This window comes from Pezoporus occidentalis, unplaced genomic scaffold (assembly GCF_034315485.1).
Source record: "Pezoporus occidentalis ecotype Australia unplaced genomic scaffold, CSIRO_AGI_Poc_V1 ctg49, whole genome shotgun sequence".
Classification (NCBI taxonomy): Eukaryota; Metazoa; Chordata; class Aves; order Psittaciformes; family Psittacidae; genus Pezoporus; species Pezoporus occidentalis.
This window is the reverse complement of record NW_026915824.1, coordinates 1,557,119-1,571,015: the sequence shown is the minus strand read 5'-3', so window position 1 is coordinate 1,571,015 and position 13,897 is coordinate 1,557,119. Positions and strand designations below refer to the sequence as shown.

Here is a 13,897-nt window from a genome sequence, read left to right as displayed (position 1 = left end):
ACTGAAAATCTGGGGCATTTGGGTGGTATCGGACCAAGGTGGAGCCATGTACAGCTCCTCACTAGAAGGAGCAGTGGGCTGGTTTTCTCATTGGCAAAGGGCTACCTCCTGCCTTTGAGTCTTCAGCAGAAAGCCTCCTTCTCTGTGCCAGCTGTGTTTGAAGGAACATGTATTTTGTATTGTTTCTGCCAGGTGAACAACTTTAATGCTCTCAAAACTGATGCTGATGACTTCCTTCAGGTATGTGAGCCATGAAACAGGAGAAAAGGAAAAGTACAGATGAGTACCATGAGCACAGAAACTAAGCTGGAAAGCAGCAGAAGCTGAGCAGATAGACTACTTCAGGGTCTCACTGCCTTACCCAGACCCTCTCTGAAAACTGTTTTTTTTCCCCATACCCTGAAGAACAAAAATGGTAGCTGTGAGATAGGCTTTGCATTACTCTTACTGGGAATGGTCCAGCAGTGGCTTTTATTTGATCGGTTTATCACAACGGTTTTCTCCCTGTGCAAGGACTAAGTGTTTGGGTAACAGTCATTCTCAAGGAGCAGTCACAGAGCAAATCCAGGAAAGATTTTACTCATAAAAATCCCACTCTGGCATCTCGTGTCTTAGGAGATGACAGGCACAAGCAATCAGAGAACGGGCCTGGATGGATGTATCTTAACTGGAAAACTGCTTTCCAGATTTTCTATGCTAATCTCCTTTGTAAACTCATCCTTGGGATCCCTTAAGAAAAAACAAAAAACAACACACTTATAAAACATCAGAGCAAGTTTATCTGTAGCATAAGCAAGCTTCTTTCCCTGGTTTTCATTTTCGCAGTAGATCCAGATGGTGATCTACAGCAGTTTAGTAATCAGAAGGATTTTTATACTGGTCTGAGATAAAATTTCTCTCTGGCCTGAGATCAGAGAAATTAACTGACAGTCTCTCTAAAACAGGCAAACAATATAAAAGGAGAAAGAGACACATGGAATATTTATTATTATTATTATTACAATAGTCAGCACATTAATTTTAATTCAGTGTAAATGCAGGTTTTATGAAAGGGACAGCACATGATTGAATGCTATATAGCAGTTTTCCATTGCTACAGGGACTTTAGCGCAATATGGTTAAAGTCTCATCCTCTGTTTCAGCAGGGCTGAAAGCCTGTTAGTGCTCTGAAATGATGAAAGCAAATGAAATTGAATAGCAAACAAAAAAAGTTCAGACTTGATCAGTGATGATGAGAGAACTCCAACTGGGTTCTCTTGGGAGCAATGATCAAGAATTAAAGTCTTGATTTTTTTTTTTTTAAGCTAACAAATGAAGCTTCTTTATTCTACTTAAATGGGATAAGAAAAGCCCTATTAAAGAGAGCTAACTAATCTACAAGCCACATCCCTCCTGGCCCCAGTAGGAACCAAAAAAAAAAAAAGAAAAAAAGGAAAGTCTTATAAAAATGTTTAACAAAATCCACACAAAATGAGTGAAGCAAGAGGTAACTCAGAGATGTGCAGTTTTGCCTCTGTTAAGGAAGAAATGTCTGTTTTCATAACTGAGGAAAGAGGCAGGAGCATGGGGTTCAGCTCCTCTGGTGCTCAAGCCTTTGGAGTTCACAGTCTGCAGCTGATAGCAGTGGGGTTTTTGCAAGGTGTATAAAGGTGGCCTGGGCTTCTGTTTTGTTTTTGACTAAGGACCTGATCCCCCCAGGCACCTGCCTTACCAGGATTACTGCATTTCTGGCATCAGTGATCTCAGCAGGTGGCTGTATAGGGGCAGCCTGCCATTCCTGGGCAAGCCTCAGTATTGGCCTTCTCTGCTGTCACATTGGCAGCCTTTAATATAGGCTCATCTACATGTAAGTATTGCTTAGGCTCAAAATTTGGCCAGTTGTGAAATTATTGCACCATCTGTAATCTATACACTCTTCCTGAATTGCTGGCTGGCTTGCTGGCTAAAGGGATCTTTCAGCAGTCCTGCTGTATCTCCTCCTCCCATGTCCATGTGCTCTTGGTGGCACTGTACAGTGTTGTTCACTTGGCTTTAGCTGGCAGGGAGAGCAATAGCTGTGAGGACGTGTCAACATCACTGGTTGCCAACATGTGGAGGTAACCTGAACGCATGCCCAGGGCTCCTCAGGAATTAAAATGTGGCTGCTAAAACCTGGGGCTGTTTCTACACAACCATGGTGACCTGTGCTGGCTAGATTAGTGACAGAGTAATGCTGTAAGTATGCCTTCAAAGTGCTGGTGAACTAATCCCTCATCAAGGCAGGAGAGAGAAAGTGTGAGATGAGGTATGTGTAGCAATAAGTTAGGAATGAACCACTGATATGAGAATTGAGGACAAATTACCCTCATTAATCTCAGACATAGAAAAGAGGAGGGGAGGTGTGTGTGCAGTGAATAAGGATAAAACTTGGCCCTGTTGTAAAACTACATAAAGCAATAGTTGCACCAGAGTTTTATATTACTCTTTTTTCCTTTTTTTTTTCCTTTTAACTTTTTTTTTTTCACATGGACCAGGCTCATCTGTGAATCAGTAACCAAAATACAATTTTCTACTCATCTCAGATCAGTGTTTAATTGGAGTGATCAGGAACAACTCTTGGTATGCAGATTAGGACCCTGAGCTTGTTTAGCCTTAAGAAAGCTCAGGAGGAATTCTATCAATCTGTATAAATACTGAGCAATGTGGTGTAAAGAACACAGAGGCAGAAATGCAGGAAATACTGAAATAACGGAAATCCAAAACATAAGATATTTACTGTGAAAGTGGTCAAACACTTGGACAGGTTGCTCAGGGAGGTTGTAGAGTTGCCATCCCTGGAGATTCTCAAAACCCAGCTCAACACAGTCCTGAGCAAAGTGCTCCAGCTGACTCTCCTTTGAGCAGAAAAGTTGGACTGGATCTGTTCCAGAGGTAATTTCCAGCCATTTTTCCTTTTTCACCCAAATTTATCATGGACTCAATATGGTTCTTAAACTACTTCTCACCAAATACATGGAAGATGTTTGCTCTTTCATAAAGCTCACGAATTCTCCAAGTGTTATACTTTTAAGTAAACATTTGACTCTAAAAATACAAGCTATAAACTGCTTTCTGACTTGCTTTTAATGATGGCATCAAACAGAGCAGTGATGAATTCAAGACCAAAATTGGGACCTTTAGGTGAGTCTTAGAACTTCTAACTGTTATATGCAAGACCCATTACTACAGAATGGTGACACAGAGTAATCAGGTCATTTATCTGGGCTATAATAGCTCAGAGTTTTGACAGTGATTGCAATGAGAGCACAATAAGGTCCTTTGGGTTGGGCTATGTTTTTCAAAGGACCAGACCTGATTCATAATACTAGGAATTATGCTCAAATTACACGGCTATATATTTTAAGTAGAAATTCCTTTTAATAACCTGGATTTAATGCATTTTACAATGCGTTTATTATCTCACACTGTGATATTTTGTAACTTAGATTTTCAGCTAACGAGTAGCTCATCTAATGAAAATAATGATTTTTTCATGCTGTACTACATGGAAACTTAAAGGATTTCAATTAAACAAACCACCTCATTAGTGTGCCTTGGTAATATAGTTGAGTTTTCTTTGATATGGTCAGAAATATCTAGCATGCTTTTGGGATGCAATCAAACTCTCCAATAAACTTGTTGCTAAAGACAGCTGCCTAGCACCATGTATTTCTTGAGCAGTCAAATGACCTAGTTTAGAAGTGTTTGAAGCCATTTTACACTGTGGAAGGAGAACAAATTAACCTTGTTTAACAAGTAGTTTTCAATTTGTGTTCCGGCACTCTTCTGTACTCGGTATACCATCTCTAGTGCAGTAGCATGGCCTTATTTCATCTGTCCTCGTACATATCATATATACTTAACACTACAGCTTTGGGGAGCACCTCTCACCTGATGCATGGACCCTGGGGGGAGGCATTATTGCGCCCAAAGTGTATCTGAAGCCACAGGGATGGTTATCTGAGGTCTGCTTCACTCTTTCATACTCTATGAAGTACAAAATCACAGCCATTGTTGTCTTTCACTTTGATTTCTTTAACCTGTTCCCTTGACAGGCTTGTTTGAGTAAATATTGCAAAGACAACAGATAAATCTGCAGCAGCAGCCCAGCTTTTGCTTGAGGCAAGACCAAACTGAGCTACACCTTTACTGCAGTAGATTTCTGTGGCTGCAGCTAACACTTTGGGATGTGGGGTCAGAGCTTTGGCTATTATAAATCAGCATAGCTCTTTTCATGGAGCTGGTTTTTATCAGGTGAGAATCTGGATTGATATTGCCATTGTTTCTCTTAGAATGAGAAGTTTTGGGTAATATTCTTTCTATAGGGTTTGTGTGTGTTGAAGCTACAGTGAGGTGCTGTCTTTTAGGCTCTCTCCTTGGAAAATTTGGTTTGGATCTGCCTCCTGTCACAGGCAAAATGAGTTGCAGGAAGTACCTCTGATTGTTGAAACTAATAAGCCACTCGCTCATCAGCTGCAATAGACCATATATTAAACACAAGATGGCTTCACCTTCATTATGTATTCACCATAAAGAAAAGCAGATGCAAAGGCATTTACTAGATGCAGCTTAGTCCCTGCACCAGCTTACCTGCAGTAACCTTTCCTTTCACTCTAGTCCCTAGCCAGTTCTTTAAAATAGGACTTTAGTGTGGCTTTTTATCACTGTTAAAAAACACATTAAACAACAAACAAACAAATGAGCTTCTCACACACCAAACTTAACTGGTGAGCTGTTACACATCTAGGAAGCTACATATCTCCCATCTGCACTCTTTCTCCCTCAGCAGCAAAACTAGAGTGGACCATATTATTTTTGTTTCTAATCAAGTTAAGTTTTGATGTCTTCTGTTCTTGGCTTGAAGATAAGATGCTTGTCTTCACCCTGTGGCAAAGAAATATTTACACCCAATATGCAAGCTCCAATCGACCTACAGCTGCCTGTTACAAGCCACTAAATTCTAAGCTTAATGTGAGTAGGCAGTGTCCCTTTAATCAAAATTTAATGCTTGCCTTCCATCTCCTCAAAGCACTTAAAATCTAGAGGCTATAGAAGGGAAAGAATCATTACTGCTGCCATCCTCCTTTGCTTCCCAGCAACCAGGAAGTTAGACCATGGGGTGTTACACAAACGTGGGTACTGTATTCCTCTCCACAGAGCCCTGTTTCAGGATTCATGTTGTTTCCATAGTGCCCTGTTTCAGGACCAGTGTGTCAGACTTTTGCTCCTTTTGCTGCCCACAGGGAGGAGGGTGCAGAACAATCTAAAACTCTGCTCAAGAACAAGATGCAGCCAACACTTTTCTTCAAAAGTTTGGAGGAGGCCCCTTCTTGTAGCTGCCAGCTCTGTACAGAAAACAGGTACTAAAAATCGTATCTGAGTATGTCAGAAATACTGCATTCAGCTGTCTCAACTTCTGTCCCAAGCAGAGCTGCTAAGAGAGGAATCAGCCAATTAGTCTGGGATGTTCATAACAGCTCAGTTCCCATTCAGTTGTCCTGATTCCTGGGCCTGGCTCACAGCTTGGCAGCTGAGCATTTGGAAAGCTGGCTGTGAGCCCCTCTGGAAATTTGGCCTTGAATCTGCAAATATGCAACTCAGAAACCCCCATAAGGAACAGCCAGTCTGATCCTGAGCATAAGCCAAGTTCATCACAGCTTTGAGAAAAGATAACACCTTCTGGGGTTTTTGCCATGCACAGCAAAGTACAGTGTTGCAAAAATATTTTGTTGGCAGCTGCAGAAGATCATTCTGTTGTTGAGCTGCAGAAGATCATTCTAGTTGTTGAAAGTATTTGCCTAATCTTTAGCATGTTATAGCATGGTAATAAACACTTATACTATGTTGCAGTTCTAACTTTTAAAATATGTTCATAGCAGGGCACTACCTCGATACCTCCTGTAGTGAGCTATCACCAGTGTGAGGGGAGTGTATGCTGCATACAGTACAGTGTGACAGTCTAAAGGGTAGTAAGCTTGGTCCAGTGCATGAGCAGTAAACCATCATTTGAAGGTGAATAATTCTGCATTGTTTTGAGATGTACTTAAAACAGAAGTTTTAGTTTGCTGATGACACCAAGCTGTGTGGTTCAGCTGATATGCTGGAGGGAAGGAACGCCATCCAGAGGGACCTCGACACGCTTGTGAGGTGGGCTGATGCCAACCTCGTGAAGTTTAACCATGCCAAGTGCAAGGTCCTACACCTGGGTCGAAGCAATCCCAGGCACAGCTACAGGTTGGGCAGAGAAGAGATTCAGAGCAGCCCTGCGGAGAAGGACTTGGGGGTGTTGGTTGATGAGAAAATGAACATGAGCCGGCTTCAGTGTGCGCTTGCAGCCCAGAAAGCCAACCGTATCCTGGGCTGCATCAAGAGGAGTGTGACCAGCAGGTCGAAGGAGGTGATCCTGCCCCTCTACTCTGCTCTTGTGAGACCTCACCTGGAGTATTGTGTGCAGTTCTGGTGTCCTCAACATAAAAAGGACATGGAACTGTTGGAACAAGACCAGAGAAGGGCCACGAGGATGATCAGGGGACTGGAGCACCTCCTGTATGAAGACAGGCTGAGGAAGTTGGGGCTGTTCAGCCTGGAGAAGAGAAGGCTGCGTGGAGACCTCATAGCAGCCTTCCAGTATCTGAAGGGGGGCTATAGAGATGCTGGGGAGGGACTCTTCATTAGGGACTGTAGTGATAGGACAAGGGGTAACGGGTCAAAACTTCAACAGGGGAAGTTTAGATTGGCTATAAGGAGGAAATTCTTTCCTGTTAGGGTGGTGAGGCACTGGAATGGGTTGCCCAGGGAGGTTGTGAATTCTCCATCCCTGGTGGTGTTCAAGGCCAGGTTAGACAAAGCCTTGGGTGGCATGGTTTAGTGTGAGGTGTCCCTGCCCATGGTAGGGGGGTTGTAACTAGATGATCTTAAGGTCCTTTCCAACCCTAACTATTCTATGATTCTATGATTCTAAGTAGGGTAGGTAGAAGGCAGGGCACATCTCCTTTCGTAGACTTAGTGCCAAGATATGGATACACTTAACTGAAGGGGAAGGAGGGATGATTTCTTCTGTCTTCACATGATGAAAATAAAAAGTGATCAGGATAGATTTTTGTTATCCTCTGGGCATTAAAAGCTTAAATGTAAAATGCATGACTTATTATATCTAGCCAACTCTTAGGGGTAAATAGGCAGTATGGGGAATTAGTTGTTGTTAATTGGACTTTTGAGCTGAATTCCCAGGGTGCTGCACTGCAAGCATATCCCTTTTGTTTTAATATTGAAATAGGGAGAAGCCAGATCTGTGATGGATTCATTCCAGGATAGAACAGCAGAGCACACTAAATCATCTTCATCCAACTAGTTAGCTGCATTTATTGAATGTAAATATTTTAGGGTTAATTTCTACATATACATATAGAATGTATTTGGTTATCCACTGACCATTTTAAAACTGTAAGGCAGATCTTCAAGTAACATAAGTTGCCTAATTGTTCTGTAACATCTGAAGATATGACTCATTGTTTCTTAAGCCATCATCTAAATATATAGGACATTTTCTGTGAAATTTGGGGCACTCAATTCTGCCACCAGTGAATTGAACTCTTCAGAGTTGCATGGCTGTGAGTGTAGTTTCAGTAATGCAATTTTATTACAAACAAAAAGTGCAATCTTGTAAATCATAATTTGTGTTGTTTTCTCAACATCATGTACCGTATTTTTTCTTTAGAAAGTTTTAGTGACAATCACAGAATCAAGCTTTTTGTTCTAGGAGCCAGTCCAGTCTGCACATGATTAAAAAAAGTGATAAAGTAGCAATCCCTGGAGCAGAGGCCACAGGTCACACATCTCTTTTAACACCCTGTTGTAGCTGATCTTTCTTGCATAGCTAATTGCCTCTGGTAAATCCAAAAAGCAACAGAAAAGAACAGGCTAACTTTGCATGTTCCTGTCAGTAAAACATCACAAAGAAATGTTCCTAGCACTCCTGAAGTGCTCAGGAAAATAACCTAGCAAGATGTTTAACTGAAGTATAAACCCCTTAGAGAACCTAAGCAGCAAAACCTCCCTATACCTTTTAATGTGTCTTTAAATCATGAACACTTTTTTTTTTTAAAGCACCTGATGCATGATTGACCTTTTGGACATCACACTGTGCCATCCTAATCCAAAATCATGGTAACTACCACCAGTGCCCACGTGGCTGATTACACTGCCCTTAATTAAACGATTTACCCAATTCTGCCATAGGAAGCCCTGTCAGCAAGGGTGCTTTGTCCCTTTGATCCTGGGTGCAGGATGCTGGGAGGCACATCCTCCCTGTATGGCAGATGAAATGCAGCCATACACTTTGCCTCAGGCAGCTGCTGTCGGAGGAAGGAGCAAGTGATGATCCCGAGCAGCTCTGGAGACATTTCCAGTGTGAATCATTCTGGAGATGTGAGCTGCATACAGCATTACACTCATTGCTGGGAAAAGATTGCCTCCATGCCCTTGATGGCTAGAAGGCTTAGACGTGAGCAGCAGACAGGATTCAGCTTACATTTGACACTGAGGATGAAGTACAACTTTCACAGCCTGGAAGAGCCTTGCAGAGCCCCTTTATTTTCTCATTGCTCCGCACCTGTAGATGTGTAGACCAATATAACACCACTGTACCAGGAGAAGTGACTTCGGAGGTGTCGTAGCCCAGGGACCCATGCTTCACCTTAGGGAGTGGAGGAAAAGCAGCCAGGAGCCACCACTGTGCAGAATTCACATTTGGCTGCATGAGCTGCCTGCAAGCTCAGTATCCTTCTCTGTCTAAAAACACTTTCAGCAGAGGGAGGGGGAGTACACACAAAGCCTGTTTAATTAGGCGTTGTGTGGAAAGGACGAACTCCGTCCCAAGTGAGATGGAGAATTGCATGTCTCCTCCAGATGGTGAAGTTTATTATTTTTTTCTCCAAGGCAGGAGCAAGTAAGCAGGTGTGAGTATGGGGCCTACCTGTATTGGTTTTAATCAGCAACTTTAAGCAAACTCAGTGTTCTCATCAGAAAAGGGGAAAAATAAACAGCTGAGCACTGTGATTCATTTACACTTCAAATATACTTTGAGTTGGTTATTCCTCAATTAATCAAATAGCTGGTGTATCCCTAAAGTAGTATAAAGTGACACGCTGTGTGAAATCAATTTTCCCTTCCAAAATCATTAAATTCAGTAGCCTGTGACTACATCCCTGCTAATTCTAGTACCGGTCCTTTCATCCTCCATTAACTTTGGCAAGCCTAACAGGCTGTCAAAAATAATTTCCCAGAACGTAAATAATTCAGAAATTAAAAATTAATAAATAATAACAGAGAGCTACTGGGAGATAGACTGGGTCAATTAGTCAGCTCTGCATTCTGTTTCTTCGCAGCAGGGGGGCAGCCACATTCGTTACTAGAATCTTTCCTCCGATTCCTAGGTCTGATTTACAGCTCTTCATTACTGGATCCAGTCAGACACAATTACCTCCATCACTATCTCAGTTCCTAACTTCAAAGAAACACACATTTTCTTGTCTGCTTTTTTTCTCCTTGCAGCAGCCTCAGCTTGACGTCCCAGGAATTTCTTCCACGCAGACTAATTAATAAGACTTTGACTTATCATATTCACTTCTCTTCTTTGATGTCCTACCTTAGTCAATCATCCTATTTAATTAGAATTTCAATGATAACTTTACTTATCTCATGGCTAGATGTAAATTAAAATAACGGGATTTTAATTCTCTTTCTTACGGGGTTATGACATTTCTGACAGAAAAAGTTTCGACCCAAATACGATGTTAAGTACTTCCTATACTAGGAGTGCATTCCACTAAATTGTTTTTCCCTTTGCTACAAAATAATGTTGCTTGTTTAACAAGCTCTACTGAAATGGAAATGAACTACAGTTTCTTATGCACGTAATTTGCACAGACCTGTGTTGTGGAAGGGTTATGTTGATATAAATGAGTATAATCAGATTGTGACACATGCCACATAGTTAAGGAGGAAAGGCAATGGGATTTTTAAGAAAAAAATAGCTCTGGAGAGAAAATGGACTGTAGGACCTCTTCTTCTTTCTGTTCTTTCCAGTTGTTACTAGTACTTTTCTGTTTCTCAGTTCCTTCCCTCATTTACAGACCTAATCTTGCTGGTCGTACCAATGCAGCACTTGAGGTTGGATTCTGATTTCAATGAGACATTTCTAAAGCACATATACATCCACCATTCATAGAAATAGTATTGTGGCTGTGGCTTAACAGGAGCAGCATGTCCCCCAGCTATCGCCTTTTTTTTACCTCTCTGCAGTACCCTGTATATGCTTGCACACAGGCTTACTTTCCATCTCATGCCTCTTAGAATTTGCCAGTCTAGGCTGGTGCAATATCAAGTGAATGTAAGTGAAAGCAACCTCTCATTTTTCAATTTAAGCTTATGGTGTGGGCCTGGGAGATCCCTGGGTGTGGGACAGGAGGGTGAGAGAAGGAAAGGGGGATACTTTCTTGGAGTCCTGCCGAGCTCATAGAGCTTTACTCATTTAAGCACTCTTGCTCTTACGCTGCTGGAACCTACCATGGGACCAAGTGAACGGTTGTGCAAATAGATAGGGGACTTTCAGCAAAAAGAGAGGTAAGGAGAGAGCCATGCAGAAGAGAAAGCAAGGATGGTCAACATACCAAGAACTGGTCTTAAACTGGGAACAAAGTGTTCTTTTGATGCAGTGAACAGAATGCAGTCACAACTTGTTGGCTGGTGCAAAATGCACCATATTACTAATCTGCCATCAGAGATTATTATCTTCCTAACGATCTCTGGTGGAAAACAGGGCTCCAGTTTTACCCTGCCAATAAGCAAATACACCCTGGAAACCAACCTTCAGTTTTCTCAAGGAAAAAAGCCCACATCCTTAGGCCCTGTGATTCCACTACCATCCTAGAAGGGAAAATATGGGGTTTATAGGATGTCACTGTTAGTTTTCCCAGTCAACAGGTTGTGCATTTGCTGATCTGTCCCCTTTATTGTTTTCAAGGAAAGAAAAAATTGTAGAAAGAGTTAATGAAACATGTTGGGCATGGAAAATAAATGCTCCCAAAAGAGAAAATTTGGTCCTGTGAAGAGGCAGGAGTAGCAGAGAACATGAGAGAATCACTTGACTAGCACTAATCTGTACAAAATGGGCTTAGTGAGCTCCTGCTTAAAATCTTCTTCCCACATTAGACAGCGTTAAACCAGTTGTCATAAAACTAACATTTCTAGATGTTCTGCCTAGCTGTCTGCCTGATGGTCCTGTTCCTCTTATGAAATAAACTGAAAATGATTAAAAAACTAGGCCAGTGCATCAGCAGAAGCAATCTGCTGGAATTTAAGTGACAGCTCCTAAATTTACATCAGTTGAGTTTAGAGCCCAAATTAGGTAGGTTCAAAAAGTATCAATACTGTTGTTCAATAATAAAATAGTTACCTGTTGCACTGACAACATCTAAACAAAACTATTCCATCATAATTTAATAGTTTTGTTATTTAACAATTGGATTGTGTTACACTTTTATATTTAGGCATGATTATTTAATCTAATTTAATTGGCTTTCTTATTCCCTTCAGGGTCCTGGGCCTAGAAAGTTCATATTAAATACTCTAATTGCTCTGAAGTGTACTTGTCATCTGAAATACACTCCGATTTTTAATGTACCCTAAAATCTAGTTCATACATATTTTCTTTCATGAATTAGAAAAATCCTGGTGTCCATAATTTGCACTTAAAAAGACTCAATAATTAACCAAAATAATAATTATAGATCGAAAACAGAGAGGATGCAGTACAATGAACTTTCAAACCAGTAAATAAGGCCAGGAGCACACATCAAAGCTCTCTGAGCTCCCGCTACTTTCCAAAAGCAAAGCTGAAGCTGCTAACGATGGCAGCAGCATCCTACATATTTAATACTCAGGTCCCTGGTTATCTTTGTAGAACATTGCTTAGGCCAGGGGAGCAAAAGAGCATTTCAGGTCTTACAGAGAGTGGGCCTGGTCCCGGACCTCTCACAGATGGTGATTTCCAATTGATACTGTATGAAGATTTTGCCTGTGCAAGTCAGCATCAGTTGCAGCAGTAGCCACAACGCGTTCACCCATACTGTGAGGAGGAGGAAATGGGCTTTGTGTGGCAGAGTGGGACCACCACCAGCAGCAGGAACTGGGGAACAGAAGGGATGGAAACTTGTGCTTTAAAATCTCTCAGTCTTTGATGTGTCAGTGCCATGTGGCAGGATCCATTAGGGAGGCCACAGATGGATGGTGGGGGACTTCCTTTCACCATCCAGCCACTCATTTCAGAACACAGAGGCCAGCTCTGCTTGTCAGTGTGCTTGTCAGTTTGTCAGGGACGTGTATGTGTGGATGGGAGATGAATAAAACATCCTGGAGAAGACATGTATTTAGGTGGCGCTCCTTCCAGAGAGTGTTCCTCCTTTCCTTCCTGAGAAAGCAGTGCTTAATGAAATTGCAAGGGGTTGATAGGAGAAGCTGTGTTTATGTTTTAATAACTGCAGACTTGGCAGATCTGGCACCACTGGAACACTGTTTCTGGCAGCTGACTAACCACCTTATGCTCTCTTAGCTCTTGCTGTTTCTGTTCCCTTCTTTTCTCGGGGATCTACCAGAGGCCATTAAATATGGTAGCCAGAGAACATGACCCAGCTCAGCAAGCTTGCAAGATGCCAGCTGGTGAATGTAGTGAGGGTGTATTAAGGGAAAGATCATCTAGCCTTGTTGTGTTTCCCCTATGCTTTTCCTAGGTACTTATGGCTTGGAAATAGGATTTTGGGTCAGGTGGATCCGACCAGCAGAGAAACATTTATATATCTTTATGTTCCTGCTCGAGTGCCTGCCCATGTGTGTTATCTGCCAGTTTGGCATTCAAACCCATGTATGAGTGACTTGTAATTTAGAACTGAGAGTAGCACTCTGAGAAATGGCTTATGGGCCTTCAAGTACATAACTATCATGACAAAGAACAAAATGCTCTTTCTGAGGAGAGAAGCTAATGTTTTAGAAAAATAGTTTTTCAGTGAAGCATACAAAAAAAAACAAACCAAAACAAAACCAAAAAAAACACAAAAAACACACACACAAAACAGACCAAAAACAAGAGGGGAAGAAAGAGAGCATGTGCACAGGATCCTGAGGGAAAGTGGAGAAATCAAGCATAAGAAGGACATGGTCCTGTTTGACCGAGTCCAGAGGAGGGCCACGAAGATGACCAGAGAGCTGAGGCACCTCTCCTATGAAGACAGGTTGAGAGAGTTGGGCTTGTTCAGCCTGGAGATGTCCTAAGTTTTCTGGGTAGAACTTAGAACAGCTTCCAGTGCCTAAAGGTGGACTACAAAAAATCTGGTAAGGGACTTTTTGCAACAACATGTAACAGCTAGGACAAGGGGAATGGCTTTAAACTGACAGACGGGAGATTTAGATTAGACACTAGGAAAAAATTCTTCACTGCAGGTGGTGAGGCACTGACAAAGGTTGCCCAGAGGAGCCCCATCCCTGGCAGTGTTCAAGGTCAAGTTTGAGCAACCTTGTCTAGCGGAAGGTGTCCCTGCTCGTGGCAGGCGGTTGGAACTGCGTGATCTTTAAGGTCCCTCCTGAATCATTTTGTGATTTGCGGCAGAGAGGATTCTGTGGTGCTTTACCACGTCCCCTCACACTATCTCACCAGCTCCGCTGCCCGTGCTGCCGGCTCTGTTTCCCGCTCCTGCCGCTGAGCGGCGCCCCGCCCGGTCCCAGACGTACAACATGGCGCTACCCTTTCTCCTCCGCTTCCGTACAACATGGTGCCACCTATACAACCATGGCCGACACAAGCCACAGCACGCATGCGCCGCTATTC

The 13,897-nt window shown here is 42.3% G+C and overlaps 1 long non-coding RNA gene across 1 annotated transcript in view; it reads left to right on the top strand.

Moving 5' to 3' along the window:
* Window positions 1-8,114, top strand: part of LOC134173021 (uncharacterized) — a 99,018-nt gene extending 90,904 nt beyond the window's left edge. The window contains exons 3-4 of the long non-coding RNA XR_009968101.1: window positions 5,262-5,378; window positions 7,295-8,114. This is a non-coding gene — a long non-coding RNA (uncharacterized LOC134173021). The remainder of the gene's footprint in view (window positions 1-5,261; window positions 5,379-7,294) is intronic.
* The last annotated feature ends 5,783 nt before the right edge of the window (window positions 8,115-13,897 follow it).